At 42.9% G+C, this 17,470-nt stretch overlaps 1 pseudogene; it reads right to left on the reverse strand.

Moving 5' to 3' along the window:
- Nucleotides 1–5,030: 5,030 nt before the first annotated feature.
- LOC122153887 lies at nucleotides 5,031–16,799 on the reverse strand (annotated as a pseudogene).
- Between the last annotated feature and the right edge of the window lie 671 nt (nucleotides 16,800–17,470).

Raw genomic sequence — 17,470 nt, forward strand, 5'->3', positions numbered from 1 at the left:
ACCAGCACGTTGCCTTTGACTGGCATCACTGCCTGCAATTTCCTGCTCTGACGAGTCCATGGCGAGCCTCTGTTGGTAATGTTGGGAATACTCCAAGAAACTTGAACTTTTGCTGCTGACTCCGACTCTGAGCAGTTTGTGCAAGCTCCTCTCAGCCTTGCACATCCACACGCTCGGCACCAAAACCACCACGGGGCTCGTTACAAGGCAGAGAGCCCTCAGGTGCCTTATCTCTGTCCATAATTTTCTTAAATCTTCAAGACTTCTGCAGCTAATTGTAGAGGTTTCAGGACAGTAGTTAAAGAGGAAGAGTTCAGATGAGCCTTTCAGATAAAAGGTAATATTGTATTTTTAAGGTAATATTGTATTTTTTTGTAGGTTTGTTTACAGAAGAAGTGATAGCAGCGTTCTCCAAGTGATAGTGATGCAGACGGTCGCTAGGCAGATATGGGCAGGTAGGAAAAGCAGTCCCTTGAGGCCAGGCTCTCTATGGACAACCTTGCTCCTCACCTCCCCAGCCCCCTCATTTCTCTGATCAGCCCCCTGAGCCTTGCATCACTTTTCCTGACATCAGACTTCTCCACTGAAGCCTGCAGCTGGCTGTTACAGCTCCTTGGCCCCAATTCCCACCTGCTTTCCTCAGAAAACTGGCTGCACACAGGCACAGGAAGAATTCCTCTCATTGCCATAAACAGAAGTTACACCTGATGTGATTCAATAAGCTCTAAAACACTCTGCCTAACTGTATGTCAAGTCCAAGTTGTATCTAATGAGGTCCACCATCCACAAGACATGTTTGTACATTAACTGCTTTAGACAGATGGTTAGGAATGCAGAGATATAAACGTAATGAAGGAGCTGACTCTAGAGTTGATTAGAATTCTCAGAGATAGGGCAAATGTCTAATTCCCTGAAGCTGAAAGCAGCGACTAGATAGTTGAGAGGTGTCTGAATCACCAGAGAGCGAGGAGGAAATCTGGAGAGCCAAGGGGAGGGCTTGTGTGCTGACAGGATGCCCTTAGCCATGGTCACTTAATCAGGAGAGGTGGGAACACCTGAAAGGGGACGGAGATTAAACACATCTAGAGGAGGGGTAATGCAAGGGCAGAAGGAGATCAGTATTTCTTCTCCTATGATTAATGCACTTCCTGGAAGTTTCCACATTCTGCCATGGTGGGAAAACATTGCCATTTTATTAAAAACACCCGGGTGTTTCAGCTCGATCTTGAACGATCTGGATTTTGAAAACCTCCCAGGACAGAGACTGCACAGCCTATCTGGGTAACCTGCTCCAACACTTGATGGAGCTGATGGGGAAGAAGTTTTTCCTTATGTCTAGGCTGAACCTCTCCTCTTGCACCTTCTGCCCATTGTTTTTGTGCTTCCAGCATGCACCACGGCGGAGAGCCCGGCTCTTCATTCTCCATGAACAGGAATATTCTCAGAGGAAAGGTGAGCTGTGACGAGATTGTCCTCCGCCTTCCCTCATGGCCTCTTGGCCTCTGCTCACAGGCCAGGTGCTCTGACCCCTGACCATCTTGCACGCAGGCCTGGAGACCTTTTCAGTAATGACAAACTGAGTCCCTCAGCCCCACCCCTGGCTGCTGTTATTCACTCGCCCTCCCCATTCAGCAGCAGCCCTGCATTTTCCTTGTTCAGCCTTGGTCTCTCACGAGCAACCGAAGCTCTTCAATTTGCTCTTGACTTTCCTTGCAACCAACTCCAGGTGAGCTTTGCCTTTCCCCAAATCATACCTGCAGAATGAAGACAATGAACATGAATTCCTTTTTTGTAGTTGTCTTTGCTGTCACCGTCTGGATGCTGCTTTGTGGTCCCATCATCACCCTGTCACTTGGATGGCCAAGCAACGGAGCTGTAAATGCCGTTCCAGACCAGCCTCCTCTCTGCATTGCCTGCATGTTTCTGCTCCAATCCGTGATCCCTGGCTGTGCACCACAACCCCCTGGTTTAAGTCCTTACCCTGCATGGTCACGCAGCTCAGCTAACTTTGGGGTTCCCCTCGCCCAGGCACTTCCCACCCCAAACCAGGCACTTCTCAGCTCTTCTCACCTCTCCAGTGACAGAGCAGCCTGCCCCAAGCTGGTGCTTGCAGGAATAGGTTTCTCTTGGTCGTTTATTGTCCCCTGGAAGCACAGAGTTCTGTGGAGTAGCTGGAAGCAAATAGGCGTATTATGAGCGATGGAGACCGAGGGGCCTCACAACTGCAGCTGTTGTGAAGGACATATGCAAGGTCGAAAGAGATAAGGAAGTTGGGGTTTTGAGAAACTGCCTATGTTGCAAAGAGGTAAGGAGGTTGGAATGTAAAAGCAAGATAACAAAAGGTAAAAGCAGAATGTAGGTAGGGCAGAGCAAGGCGTGTGAACAAGCAGCTTTAACCTATTAGCAACCAGAACGTAATGCGTGCGCTTTGTGCTAGTGTATAAATTGCTGTGTATCCTTTAATAAAGTGGCATTAACTTGATCACATTGATTGTGTATGTTGTGTCTGAGACTTCCGCATCAAACCGTGACAGATTTCAATGACTTCTTTCACTTATTTGGCCCCTGTTTCAACCAAATCTGCCGACTTGCCATCCTGCGATGAACATGAAGCCTCCTGTCCACAGTGTGGAAGGCCGAACTGTGATGGACGGCAGTAATCACCTTGAAAATAAAATTCTAAAACAAGGAAGGGGGATATGTGGGAATGAATTATTGGTGGTTAGCAAAACTGTAAACTGACCCTCAGACTAGAAGGATGGTTGTGGGTAAATGCAGCAAGAGTGCGGAACACTCTGTTGCGAGCGTGAGAAGCTGCAGGTCGGAACGGCAGCTGTGGAGCGTGGGATGAGCGAGTGGCCAGTAAAGAGGCTAGATCTGAAGGTCGGTAGGATGGGAAAAACAGAAATGAAAGATGTAAACAGGAGGTAATAAGTTGGGGGATTGCATACAGGATGGCAGCATTGCCTCTTGGCAGTGCTCCCCCTTCACAAACTGAAGAGAATTTGTCATTATTCAGCGCGTCGCCCTGATCCGGCTGGACCGAGACCACCGAGAGTGTGCTCGGCGTCACCTCCTTGGTGAAGCAGTTCCCCGGGCACTGGTGACTCGAAGCTTTGCTCTGACCTGCTAGGCTTCCCCTTTTTAACTTAATAAAGACCATTAAACCATTACAGCCCACCTTTCCTTCCTGATACCAGCATGCTTGGACCCACAGAGCGTTCGTTCTCCACTAGACGTGCTGAAACTCCTGCAGCTCTCTCTGGTAAGAGGCGTCACTGAAGAATCTGTTTTCAGTGCCTCATGTCTTGCTGAGGTTCAGCCTGAAGTGCTCGTTCTCTTCTGCAGTGTGCTGAGCCCACCCCATTGACTTCATTTTTCGTGTTCACAAAGGCAGGTGACAGCTGCTCAGTCCTGAGTGAGACCAGCAGCTAATTTAGCAAGGTCTTGCATTCAGCATTTTCAACAAGGTGCGAGTGCATTTCCCAAAGGGAGTTCTGTCTTTACCCCACCCTTGTTCAGCACGGGATAGAGGTGCTCTGTAACGCACATGACTGCTGCTCCTGAGAGCACCTTGGCTGGATTTGCTTGAATTGCGTATTATGTCACTGCAGCCTTAAAACCAGGGTTAGCAAGAATGTTCCAGTCCCCAGCCACAAGCTTTACAGAAATACTGATAACTGATAGAAATGAACAACATCTGGGCAGCGAGTCACGTCTTTTAAATCCTCACTTTCTCTCTTTCTTTGTTGCTTTATTTTGTTTTTTTTCTTTTAGTCACTTTAAGACTTGAATTACATCCAAGCCAGTTTCTCATCTGCTGTGTCATTCTTGTGTTCTGCTATATAACAGAAGGGATAGGAAATGAATTAAAGATATTCTTAAAGACAAACTCAGGGAATTCAACTTGTTTAGCCTTGTCCTTTTTGCACAGCAGAACCAAGGCCTGCTTTGGAGCATCCACATGGACACCTGCGCCAGTGGAAGCCGTGGGGGGCTGTTCCTCTTGAAGGAGGGGCAGGAGGACCCCTGGTAGCACCTGCCTGAGCTGTACGGCTGTTGAAGCAGGGACTCCTTTCTCCTCTGGAGTTTAGTGCAAAGGGGATTGTGGGTGCAGCATGTGTATGATTTCCTCCAAGTTAGGTTTTATGTCAGCTTGGATAATAATCCATAAAGAAGTCAATTAAATGCTTTCTCCTGCCAGTGTCCACCAAGACTGCTAGAGAATCAAGAAGAAGCTCTTCCCTTCAACGCCCACCCACCACCCCACTCCTGAAAAAATACTCGTTCACTGTTCACCCTTAATCCTTTGTTCTTCAAAGCTGTATGGCAGCAATGTTATGATGAAGTCATAAAAAGCTTACTTTGGAGCTGAAGGAGGAAAAAGCCATAGAGGCCTTTCAAGACTCATTACAAAGATTGAGAAACCTTAAAACATGGAGAAGGAATATACTTGCTGTATCCTGAGTTTGTCAGCCACCTTCTGCTCTTTCTTCACCAAAGACGCCGATTTTCTTAGGTTTATGCCTTTAATAACTATCGTCTATTTTTATTTTTACCTTTCAAGCCTTTTTCCTTAGTTTCTTGAGCTTTTTGATGCATCCAAGAAAGAAAACAAATGTAAAAGGGAGCTGTCTACTGGACTGAGCAATCAAGTTATCTTCCAGTGACCTGTCATGGCTTGTAATATACAACACATCTAATTAAAGACATACCGAATCAGGTTTCTTTCTATCACATGTTGTTTATTGTTTGAAGTCATGTCTTAATATTTGTATTAAACGTAACAACAAAAAACCCAAGACTTGTATTAGGAAGATTAAAGCCATTATAAACTCAAATCAAACTAGAACCAAAACAGCACTGACCAAGTGCTATCTAATTACAGCAACTCCCCAAGTCAGAATTAACCAACATGTTGGACTACCCAAACCACTACGTGAATACATAATCAGTGCTTAAGAATTCACAAATAAGAAATCTAGAGAGGCAAGCTGCCCATTTAATTATATGTTCCAAATAAGATTTTGGTCTGAGGGCAGTAAGCTTATTTGAACATCTATTAGCCCAGCTGAGTTACTCGAAAGTCACGTTTGCAGTCATTACCACTTCTTCTTAATGTGACTGTTACAGGGCAGATATTTTCCTGAGATTGCTCTTTCTCTCCTCACAAAAAAAAATAAGTTTTAAGCATAACTCTGCTCTGGAAAGGTTGGCAGCTGTAGCTAGATACCGAGAAAAGAGAAATGATGCTGTGTGCTTCTCTTCAAAATAAAGAGCATGCACAAGTTCAAAAATGCCTGACAAGAGATCATATGAAGATGAATTAAGAACATAAAGGAATTAAAGTTGTCTACTCCTCCACTTTTTTCACAGGAGGTTCCTGTCAAGGAGATTTTTCATGATCGGTGTCCACCTGCTCTTGGGAACTGGAGCTGGAGTTACTATGTTGTCTTTCTTGGGAGGAACGGCCACTTCTACTTTCTCCTCTGTCACTTCAGTTTTTGGGTTTGGCTTATTCTTCTCTTTTGGCTTATTCTTCTCTTTTTTTCTCCTTTTCAGAGGTTGGTCTGAAAGCAACAGCATCTGCTTCCATAACTTATCTCTCACAGGGGTGGCATCATCTCTGCTTGGGAACAGAGAGTTCGTTTTAACATCTGCTGCTGTAACTGGTTCCCTTGGTTTTCTCCCACCTCCCATACCACTCAGGACTGGGAAATCCTTAATTCTCCTCCTGTTGTCCTCTCTTCTGGTAATTTTTATGTTTCTTTCCTCTGTCATCTTCCAGTGGCTTTTCCACCGTCTTCTCTTTGGATTTTGTAGCGTCTTCGATGCCATCGCCCTCTCTTCCAGAAGGTTTTTCAGCGTAATTTCCGGCTCTATGATGATTTTGGTAGTTCTGCCCACCAGAATAATTCTCCCTACATTCCTGAGAATTTGGTGAGTCCTCCCATCTCGTTCCAGGTGGACCAAACCTAGCTGGAGAAAAGCCCTCTCTGTTTACTGGAGGTCAAGTTTGAGTGTCAACAGCACAGCCCTTGTAAAATTTTTCCCTATAGTTCCTTTCCCATTCTCTGCATCAGTCCTTTGTCAAATGGATCGCTAAAGCCAACAGATCTGCCATAAGAAGCTTTCATATCATATGGTGGAACTCTGTATGTCTGTTAAAATGCTCCCTCTCTCCTTCTAAGTTTAGGGGGAGGCTGGCCTTTAAATACTGGAGACCTTGACCGTGAATGGGACCTTCTGGATGTGGGTGATCTTGACCTTGACCCTTGATCATAACCACGTGGCCTTGACCTAGAACGATGGTTGTGCCTCTTCCCTTTGCCTCTTCCTGGGTACGGTGGCGATCGCGAGTAGGAACGAGAACGGGAACGACGAAATGATCGAGAGTAGGAGCGAGTGCGGGAAGAACCCGATCTTGCCTCGGAGTAGCTATGCAAACTTCTACTGTAAGATGAAGCACTGCAGGGAAACTTGGACCTTAAGAAAGACACAACACAGTAAAAATAAATGAAATGAACTCAAAAGAGTATCTCTCCCCAATTTTTTCCCTCCCAAATTTGGTTTGTTTTTTTTTCTTCTCCCTATGCTCATGTCAAAGCTTCTTTCAGATGCTGACATAATGCTACTGCACACGGAAGAATTTGGCAACACGCAAAGGTTTCCACTTACAAGACAGAACTGCTGCTTCGTTAGTGTGAAAATATACAGGAAGGGCACATCTATTTCCACTTACTTCTATCACATGAACTACCAGAGCTATTGACTGATTTAAGGTGGTGTTACTGGCTTCTACTGCTACGTGTACACTTTTCACTACTCCGCAACCACCTGCGGTGCAAATCATTTTTGTTGCAGTAAGATGCAGAAAGAGCAAGTTTTAATGGCTACAGCACAGTAACAAATATCAAGAAAACACGATTTCACCTGAAGACAGTAAAGCTCCATTTTACAGTGCCAGCTTAGTCTGTTTAACTTCCCTACTTATTTATTTGGGACCTTGTACAGGATGCAAAGTACTTGTGCTGCAATCTTACATACAGGACTTCTAGACAGATGCCCTAGCAAATTTTTGCACGTAGCTGTAGCTCTAACCAAGGATAGTGCCCGTATTTCAAGAAAAGTCATATCTAAAAGCTGGTAAACACAGAATCTAGTAATATGCCATGAGGCCATTATTCAAGGAAAGATACTGACAGCAGTACTAAGAGAGAGCTATTCAGACTCCTGCCTGAGTGAATTCTGGGGATAAAAAACATCAGCTACCCTGAGCTTCTTCTTCACAAGTTTTTCTTTTGTTATTTTTTAAAGAGCCATTTCACGTTATTCCACATATGTTCATTGGCATCATGCCTCCTCTCAAAGTCCTTTACCAATTTAAGATTCCTCTACAAACCAGTGTGACCTTTCAGTTCCTAAGAAAAAAATTAAAATGTCAACAAATTACTAGTGAAAGCCACCAGCTGGCAGTCCAGGTTAAAATCTCTCCACGTATCCACATGAGGTAAACAAAAGTGGAAATGAAGACAATTTCTCTCCCATATCTCCTCCGAAGTGCTTTGTGGTAATGGTTACAATCAGAGCAGGGAGACACACAAAAATCCAGCAGCTGCACCTATTCAGTTTCTGGCCTCCTCACGGCTGTCAGGAGGTAAGGACGTCACTGCAGAGAAGCTTTACCGAAAGACACACCTGCTCTGGAAGAACTGCTGCCAAATTATCGCTGTCGGTCAACTGTAATCTCTACCATATTGGAGCTACTAACCTACGTATGGAACTCCTATCACTGCTAATCCCTTGAATCACCCAGTCCACCTAACGAGAGAGAGGTGGAGTGGATCTCCTCCTGATTCTTCTAGCCAATCTGCTGCTCCATTACAGACAGGGAAGGCAGTTACCTGGAAAATTAACGCCTATGCTCCTTTTGAATCTTTTTATATTCCATCAGTTCCTTTGCAGAATGATTTGTAAATTCATAGAGTTTGGACTTTTTCTTTTCCCTGTTAAAAGAAGTTTCACCTTTATTCCAATTATAATTTGACCTTTTTTACCAAAAGACACCAAGAAACAAAACATGGCCAATATGAGAAAATGCATACTGCATGCAAATGCAAAAGGTGGACATCCTATGTAAGCAAAAGCAGTTTAGAATTCCTACAAGGCTTAGAGAAAGTTTTAGAATTACATTTGTCTTGTTTTAGTTTTGCACATTTGCCATCTGCAACGAGAAAGTATATTGGAAGGAACACGATGCCATTTTTGCTCATGTCAGATGCAGTGTAACTGCAGTGCGATACGCTATCAAAATATAAACATGAAAACCAGCGCAACTTCATTGAGCCAAATGCCTACTCCACTTTAAGTCTCTGTTGTTCTCTGGAAAACTCCTCCCTAGGGAAGGGAGGCCGAGAGCAGCCTGGCTGGTGTCAGGAATCCCAGCAGGACCAGGGCAGTGACCGTCCCCCTGCACTCGGCCCCGGTGAGGCTGCACCTCCTATACTGGGTTCAGCTTTGGGCCCCTCACTGCCAGAAAGACATCGAGGTGCTGGAGCGTGTCCAGAGAAGGGCAATGAAGATGTGGAGGCTCTAGAGAACAAGTCTTGTGAGGAGTGGCTGAGGGAACTGGGGGTTGTTTAGCCTGGAGGAAAGGAGGCCGAGGGGAGACCTCATCACCCTCTACAACTACCTGAAAGGAGGTTGCAGTGAGATGAGTGTCAGTGTCTTTTCCCAGCTAACAAGGGATAGGACAAGAGGAAATGGCCTCAAGTTGCTCCAGGGGAGATTTGGATCCATATTAAGAAAAATTTTTTCAACGAAAGGGCTGTTGATCATTGGAGCAGGCTGCCCAGGGAAGTGGTGGAGTCACCATCCCTGGAGATATTTAAGAGACGTGTAGATGTGGTGCTTGGGGACGTGGTTTAGTGGTGGGCTTGGCAGTGTTGGGCTAACGGTTGGACTTGATGATCTTAAAGGCCTTTTCCAATCTCAGTGATTCTGTGATTCTGTAAAGGAGGCTCGTGTCGTTGGGGTGGGATTTGAACGAGCCGCTGGTGCTGCTGTTGTCACCCAAGCTGATGACATGTTTACAGGGGCTGGGGGATATCCTGGAGGGGGGACAGTGCACTCAGCAGAGTGTGGCTGACCAGGTGTGTACTGAGGAGGAAATGGTGGTGGTGGTGGTACCCGCGGTGGGAGAGGAGGTGCAGTGGGGTGGTGGAGGGTGCAAGGGAGGTGTAGGCACAGGCACAAAGACCGGTGTTGGTGCTGGTACTGTTGGGTTCTGAGTCCTTTGGCTATGTTCCCTGTGTGGCGTCCTCAGTCTGGACTTCTAAAGAAACCCCAAAACACCTATCACTGTTTGTTACACTCTGCTCTGATTTGAAAGGTGAAGGAACGAAGCAGGAGCATGGTGGCAAGCACTTCTTGTTCTCACCTTGAGCACTTTCCCTCCCTGCTTTCTGTTCATTTGAGACTACACTCACTTCTCGATCCTCATACTTCCTTCCACACCCTCACCCCCAGCAGCTCCCTCAGTCTTCTCTCCGTATACTCAGCTTTGCAACTGTGGATGGAGTCTGCCTGTGCTTAAAAGAGACTCCCATCTCCCACGAGCCAAGTGCCCACTGCTCCTCTGCCACTCCTTGATACACTTAATACTTCACACTTCTGATCTTCAACGTACTGCACAGGGATTAACTCATCTGCTCTCAAACTTCTAACCTCTTCCACACGTTTCCTGTGTTGTTGCCTCGTGATGATGTATTTGGCCTGTTCTTGTCCCTGACTTTTTATTTTCTTTCTTACTGAATTTGAGGTCTTAGACAATCTGTGAGATGGATCCTGGTTTTTGTTTTCACTGATCTTTACAATTTTATAAACACAGTGCACCCTTACAATCTCTCTACAACAAATACATACCAAAAGGAAGGAATAACTTGACATTGCAATAATGGATAAAAGAATCCTCTCTCTCCAGGTGAAACAGTTTGGCTATTTGAGATGACTAAACTGAAGACAGTCAAAATTGTCATAAAATAACAGCATTGCCTCCTCCAATAATTTGCTCTGTCAATATTAATTAGATTGCTAAAAAAATCTATTGGAGGCTGATTTCTATTGGGAAATCAATTTCTTCAGCCCTATTCAGCCAGCAATCAAAAGGCTGGCTTTCCATCCGATCTTTTAATTTTATTTAATTTTGATATGTAATTATGGTTTCCTCAAAAAGAGTTAATTTTTCAGAGTCCTCTTTGAGTCACGCACTGGAGTTTTTTTTAAATAACCTTAATGCAAGCACAGAACCCCTTTGTTAGGCCAAATGAAGCCATTTAAAAATTAATTACCACTTGTATTCTCCACAACTATCTGTGCATACTTATTTCATGATAATGCAGCTGTTTTATAACTTACGCATTACCACCTCATTTAACAGCTTACAATATGTATAATATGTTTCATTTCTGTAGAATACTTACATTTCCCAGCTTGGACTGGCACCTGCTGAGCGAATTCCACCGGCTCTCATTGGATGAACTTTTGGCGTGGGGAGAGGAAAAAGAAAAAAATCCCATTCACTTTATCTGAAGACAATTTTTTAGAAGAAATTCTAAAGTTGCAGTTACTTACCAGCTGTGGGTATTGATTGTCCTTGGGGGCCCAGAAGACTTGGTAATGCTGGCTGCTTGAGAACAGGAACCTGATAGCCCTGGTGAATAAATGCAAACAGTTGGAAAATAAGCTCCACCAAAGAATGAGAATCAACGCATATGTTGAAAGAAAACTTATGTTCTCTTCCAACAAAGTGCTGATTGTCAGAGGAAGATTTAGCAAGTTCAGAGGCCGTCACCAGAGCAGCAGGAGGTGTTGGAGCCATGAGCGCCGGCGAGGTGGTGGCGGCTGCTGCTGCTGTTGCTGCTGAATCTGCTTACGGCGCCTTTTTGTGTAGCCAGTTCCATTTTTGAAGTTGTTCACAGCCTGAAGGCAGAAAAACATTTACAAGATGGTATTAGGAACCTCCAGGAGATATACAGACAAAAGCCTCCACAGAGTAAAATGACTCCTGTGTTCCCATAAATAGTATCAATCCTAAAATAAGCCAACATACAGATATAGTCAGATTAGACATAAGGCAGAAACTCTTCCCTGTGCGCTGGCCCAGGGTGCCCAGAGGAGCTGTGGCTGCCCCCTCCCTGGAAGGGTTCAAGGCCAGGTTGGACAGGGCTGGTGGAAGGGGTTGGGACTGGATGATCTTTAAAGGTCTCTTCCAGCCCAAAGCGATCTGTGCTGTATGAACACATCACATTAAACACTGATACTAATGACTGGTAACTCAGAGTATCTGTATTTAAAGTACTTCAGTGTTAACACCAAACTGAGGCAATCATGTTAAACAAAAATGTGACCTGAATTTGCCAGATTGTCTCTAAAGAGTTGTATGCTTCTGTAACAACAGATAATGTACTTGAGAAATAAATCTAGTTTTATTCAGTCAGCCTTGCTTAAGGAGATGTAAATTAGTATCTTCTTCCCTTTCAGATTTTTACAAACAGACTTTTCTTACAAACAGTGATGTAAAAATCTTCCTGTTACCTGGCGTAGGCACTTGTTGGCAATTAAAGAATCAGGAGAAACATCTGTCTGGTGACATGTTGGGCATGTATGTTCCTCAGATTCCAGTAATGCTGTTCTAATACCTGTGAATAATTAGAATCATCAGAATAGTTCATGGGCAAACTAAGGAAATTTTGTTGGTTCTAATCGATTATAAAACACAGAAATGATTGATGGTGAATATGGTCTTGAATTGAGAGCCTGAATCTATAAATGTTCAGTAGTGTAAAAAATTGATAGTGCGCAGCAAAACACTATGCAGTTTTGACAGCTCACTCTTGTAATATTTGAAGATGTAGAGTAGGCTGTGTCTTGATGTTCTGACTAGTCTTTTTTCCACTATCTAGTACAGTGCGAAGTCACCAACCTCAGGGTTAATGAGTAAAGTGCATCTCAGTCATTAGTATGTTCAAGTCCTGAAGGCTTTAACCAGCTCTCCCATGGAGGAGAATGTGGATCACATGCTTAACTAGCCATTTGTTGCAGATCACAGGAAGTCACCCGAGGTGGCCATAGAGTTTTGCATGAGAGAAAAGGCTGTGGACAAGCTAAATGCATTTGATATCCAATACTGTAATCACCTGCACAAAAAAAAAAAAAAAAAAAGAAGCTTTCTGCTTCTTTTTTTTCTTCATTTCTATGAGCAGGGTTCTTCCCCAATCAGGGTATAGTTAAGTATTAAATAGAGCTGTTAGCAAAGTTAATTTTGTTATCTCCTTTTTCTGCTTTCAGAAGATCAGATGTGGTGCTTTGAGCTAACAAACATGGGAGGAACACTTACATTCATCACAATAACTGTTTCCACAGCAGGGAATAACAGCGGCGTCAGTCAAGATATCTCTACAAATGAGACATATCAACTCCTCTGGAAGAGGATCACCGTCTGAGGAGGAAGAGGATGGCTCCTCTGGTAAGAAGGGAGGCTTCTCCTTCTTTCCTCTAGCATAAGCTTCCCTGGAGGGTGGGTGGGGAAGGAAAAAGAAAAAAGTTAAAGATGGATAAAGGAAAACTTCTCCAAGCTTTGGCTTTTATGAAAGGAGGATGATCGATGGAATTCTCACTCCACATTAGCCTTCACAACCACAGGCATTTAGTTTAAACTACTCTTCTAGAGTCACAACACTGGAAGAGGGAGGGGGGAACAACCTTCCTTCTGCAGAACTTTCCCGTTTGTTGGATCATCTAAGAAATTAGATCAGACTGGAAAAATCATTTTTGACAGCTAGAAATCAGGTGACATGAATCCCACCTCTCCTTTGCCAGAGGGTGAATGTAAATTGCAGGCTCGGGGTAAAGTTAGTCTCTGAGTAATTATGTTTTATAAATGGAAGTCCGTGTCACAGCTTCTATGAAAGGAGATCCATGACAGAAAATCAGAAGTGCTTCCAAGTGCATTTTAAAACAGCCACTCTTGTCAGCACACAGGAGTATTCTCTTCATTTATAGCAACAGGAAATTGTCAGTCTGTTTCACACGTGGGCTTTGGTAAAAGCCAGAGGGGAAGGACATCTCAGTCCAACAGCTCTATGGTAAATTTTTCAAAAAGCTTTTGAAACGTAAACCAGAAGCAAAAGGAGCTTTCAAAGGGAACGACTCCACTGTAAACACTACTGAAATGCTTTGTAGGAGTACAGGTTCTGAGCATACCAGCAGCTTAACCGATTTCCAGGGACACAAACAGCAGGAGCGCCCTGTTTTAATATTAGAAAGTGTCACAGATTTCAAGGTTAAGATCCGATGACAGTGCTTCCTCCCCCGTAATTACAGACGATGGCCAACTTGGTTGCACTGTCACTCAGGCATTTACACACGGCTTCTCTCGTTCACTTTTTGGTCAGTCCCAGTAATTCCATACTTACGCATTAATAGTTGGTATCACATATTTTCCTGTCTTGGTCAGCATAGCACCCTTCGTATTGGGATCTTTCACCTCCACCATGAAACTCCTTGGAATTCCTGTGCTCTTTTTAATTCTGGGAACAGACTCAAATTTTTTGTCCTGATAAGAAAAGAGATACGGACATATCTCATCTTAAGACCCACACTTACAATGACATTTCATTGATTATTTTGAGCAGCAAAAGCCTCTAATCCTCCCCTTTAACTTAGCCTAAGGGTTGCTTGATGAATATAGCCAGGATGCTCCAAAGGCTTGAGCAGTGTTTTGAACTTTCTAACAGAAAAATTCCAGCAATATTGAAATATATAAAGATATGCATTCAAGTTCACAGCGGAAGATCTGTGGGCACATGTAATGTCTATGACGTAGAAAAAAAGAAAATTTCATGTTGACAATTCCATCTTTCCCTTGGATTTTGAAGGGCTTTGCACCATTGCCATATAACCTCTGTATTTCACCCCGAGAGGAACAATTGTCAAGATGAATATTCATGTATTTGTCACATAACTGCCGAGGCACAACAATTAAAAACAAGTAACACCAGAAGTCCCCCACCATATTACCCCATTTGTTGGGCAGTTCTTTATATAGTGGCCAGGATTTCCGCAACGAAAACAAGTATATGATGGTGGAGGTAGACCCAAGGATTTCTTCATGTAACTAAAATTTTTTGGGGAAAAAAAGAAAAAGGTATGCATGTGTCACTCTTTCAAACAAACATCTCTACAATTTTTCCATAGCCTTTAGAGAACAGATTTGACATTGTCAACACTTACTTGATTGGATCATACTGTCGGCAAGACTGTATCATCACAGCTTTTATCTTGTCTTCTTCGGAAGCGTTGGCTTCAGCCAGATTGGCAGTCTGTTTAACAGGCAGTTATTTGACACACACATTAGGAACACATCTAAGCCCGCACAGCTGAAGACAACACCACTCAGCTAATCCTGTAAAGAGCAGCACCAGCCTAGCTGAGGTTGCATGAATACAGCTGCTTATATAAAATATAGTTCTCCTGAAGGTGTTCTGGGGAGTCCTTATGCCATGACGGGGTGTTTATGTGCCTCTTAACCTACTTGAAAAGAGCATTCTTGGGCACTCAAAACCTTAGGCTCTGTTTGTACCTTACATAAAGTCTTGCGTAACCAGTCCAGTTTTCTTCCAAGTGGATTGAAGTTATGTGTAGAAAAAAAATTATTATCCAGTAGTTTTAAACTGATTCTCAAGCTCCAGACTATTTGAAGGGGAAGGTCTTCACTGTACATTTAGTTGAGAGAGTTCTATGCAAGTATCATTATTTACATTTTCCAGCATTAAAGGGACACACAACTTAAGAGTTGGGGAAGATGTTGCTTGCTGAAATTTGGCTTCAGACACAGAAGCTTTAAAAGGAATCAAGCTTCTTATAATGCCTCAGGAAAAATTCTTTTCGGTAGAAATTTGACCGTCACGTGCTGTCGGCAGCCAAACGGCACGTCCCCTGCCTACTAACTTCTTCATATGAAGGGATTTAACTGCAGTCAGCACAACCTGCAGTTCTTCTCCAGTTGACTGTGTCTTTTTAACATGCAAATTGTAACAGAAACCTTACACAGAACGAGATCGTCACATTGTTGAAGCCAGCTGATTATTTTTTCAGTAGTGTTTGTTCAAATGTTTTTATTACACACTAGTGCAGACACAAGCAGGGCCTAAGGGAGCGACTGTAAATGATTTGGACCTTCAGGAACCTGTCACTCAGATCAACCACTGGTGTGTCTGTTTTTATATGCATTCATCCACAAAAGTAACCAGCTAGTTTCAACAGTTTATTAAATGGCCATTTCATAGACACAGTTTTTTCTCATCTGTAACATAATCCAGGTTGACATCCATGAAATAACTTTCATTAACATTTACAGAAAACTTTACAGACACTCGACTGATTTGTTTGAACCCAAACCATTTACAAAACACGTCCCAAAATGACTAAGCATTACTAGGAATAGACCAAAATTCAAATAAAGCATTTCATACATAGTAATAATAATGCAGAAAACTTTTTTGCAACACGTTGCCTCCACGCTAAACCAGCCTGCACTGAAGAGGTTAGAATAAGTAACAGTTTTGAGCTGCTTTATGCCATGTTCCTGCATTTTTCTGAAACACTTAAATTTTCTCGAAAGCTTCAATGCGTACACCACTTTGACAGCATTTCACATTTTAGAGTAAAACTTCACATGAGTTTACAGAACCAAGGGTACGTTTAGGGACAGCACTAATGGAGACCAATTTCTTTTGGTGGCTACCTTCCAAACTAATTGGGTGTTTGTTTGTTTGTTTGTTTGTTTGTTTGTTTGTTTTTTTGTCTTCCCAAATATACACAATTTAATTCTGCATTGGGAGGGAGAGGAGATTTCTCTTTCTTGGTAATGAACTCCAGCCTTTATTTTCAGAAGAAAGAACTAGTTCCTCTGCATTGGGCCCTACCTTCTCTAATCCTTGTCACTTTAAAACTAGTAATTTCCCTGGCTAGCACTCCTCCTTTTCACACAGTGCAATCACTAGTGCTTTCCCAGGCAAAGTTACACAGCGTTGAGCAAATAATGCAAGCAGTTCCATAGCAAAACATGGCTTTACAACAGCTTCAGAAAGTCACATCTGCTAATATGCCACACGTACACGTGGTATGTTCCTACAAACAATTAGGTACATTTACACAATTTCCACAGCCTGCATTCAAACAAATCAGATTGTGTTGTCCACTGTCTACATGAAACTGTGCAGCGTTCCACAAATGGATCTATGCAGTGACTAGAAATTAGAAAATAGCCATGCAGTTGTGCATGGTACAGGAACGCTTCTCTTTTGGCTGTTCACAACTTACAGCAAATTAAATTATTCTGTGAAAATTCTGTTAGTTTCCAGTGCAAAATTAAGGAAAAATCTGAGAAACAGCAAAACAGCTTCTGAAGTGTTGTGTTCTGAAGGTAATACTGCAACAGTACGTTGTGGCTGAGAAGTTACTCCCCTTCTATCTTCCCAAACTGGGAACTAATCTTTACAAGACAGTAACAAAATATGCGCACATTTTAAAGTTAAAACAAGTACTGTAAATTATTAAAAATTAAGTTTTGTTCACATTACAACAGTTATCCAGCTACAGATCACAGTATAAGATTTAAAAATACAAAGCAAACACTTGTTATTTTTAAGTATTTGACAAGAATATACCTTAATAAGCTGCGCCAGAGAAATTGATGCAGAAGACTCATCAATCTGTTCGCAAAAAATCAAGCACATATTCAAGTTCTACCATCAAAATATTGCAATAGTTAACCTCTACTGTATCCTGAAAGTCTGAACTATATCCTCCGAGTGCCACTGAAAAAGGCATTTCCAACCTAGTGTGATGGTATTTGTTCAAAACAAAATCCAAACCTATGACAGCTTAAGAGTGCCTGTGTGGTTAATGAGAAGAAACAAAAACAACCAAACCCACTTGAGATCAACTTACTGCTCCAGAATATCTCAGAGAGGGACCCTTGTCAGATGCTCACAAGTGCTTAAAAGTTGAAGGGGGAAGCTGTCAGTTTTCGGCTAACAGGGAATTTTTAAAAAGTTATGCTTATCTGAGAGGGAAGCATCACTACGGAAGCTTCTTTTCAGTGTAGTTTGTAAAGTAATCAGTTAATGTCTAATCGCGTATAAATGCACATGGTTATGCTTTTGCGAACAAAGTATCGTTGTCTGTCAAAATGAGCACGGGCATATGAGCCCTGAACATGAACTCTGCCCCTCCTGTCAAGGAGCTGAAAAATGCCAAACTCACCACACCCCACAAAACCCAGAGAAAAACACCAATCTGAACCATCAGCCGTAAATGTAACCCACTACTTTGTCTAGAAAAAACAAACTGCTCAAATTAGTGAAACAAAAGTTTTTACCATGACAAAGTGGACGATAAAAACTGA

Source organism: Tyto alba, unplaced genomic scaffold, assembly GCF_018691265.1.
Source record: "Tyto alba isolate M040663 unplaced genomic scaffold, T.alba_DEE_v4.0 Super-Scaffold_10, whole genome shotgun sequence".
NCBI lineage: Eukaryota > Metazoa > Chordata > Aves > Strigiformes > Tytonidae > Tyto > Tyto alba.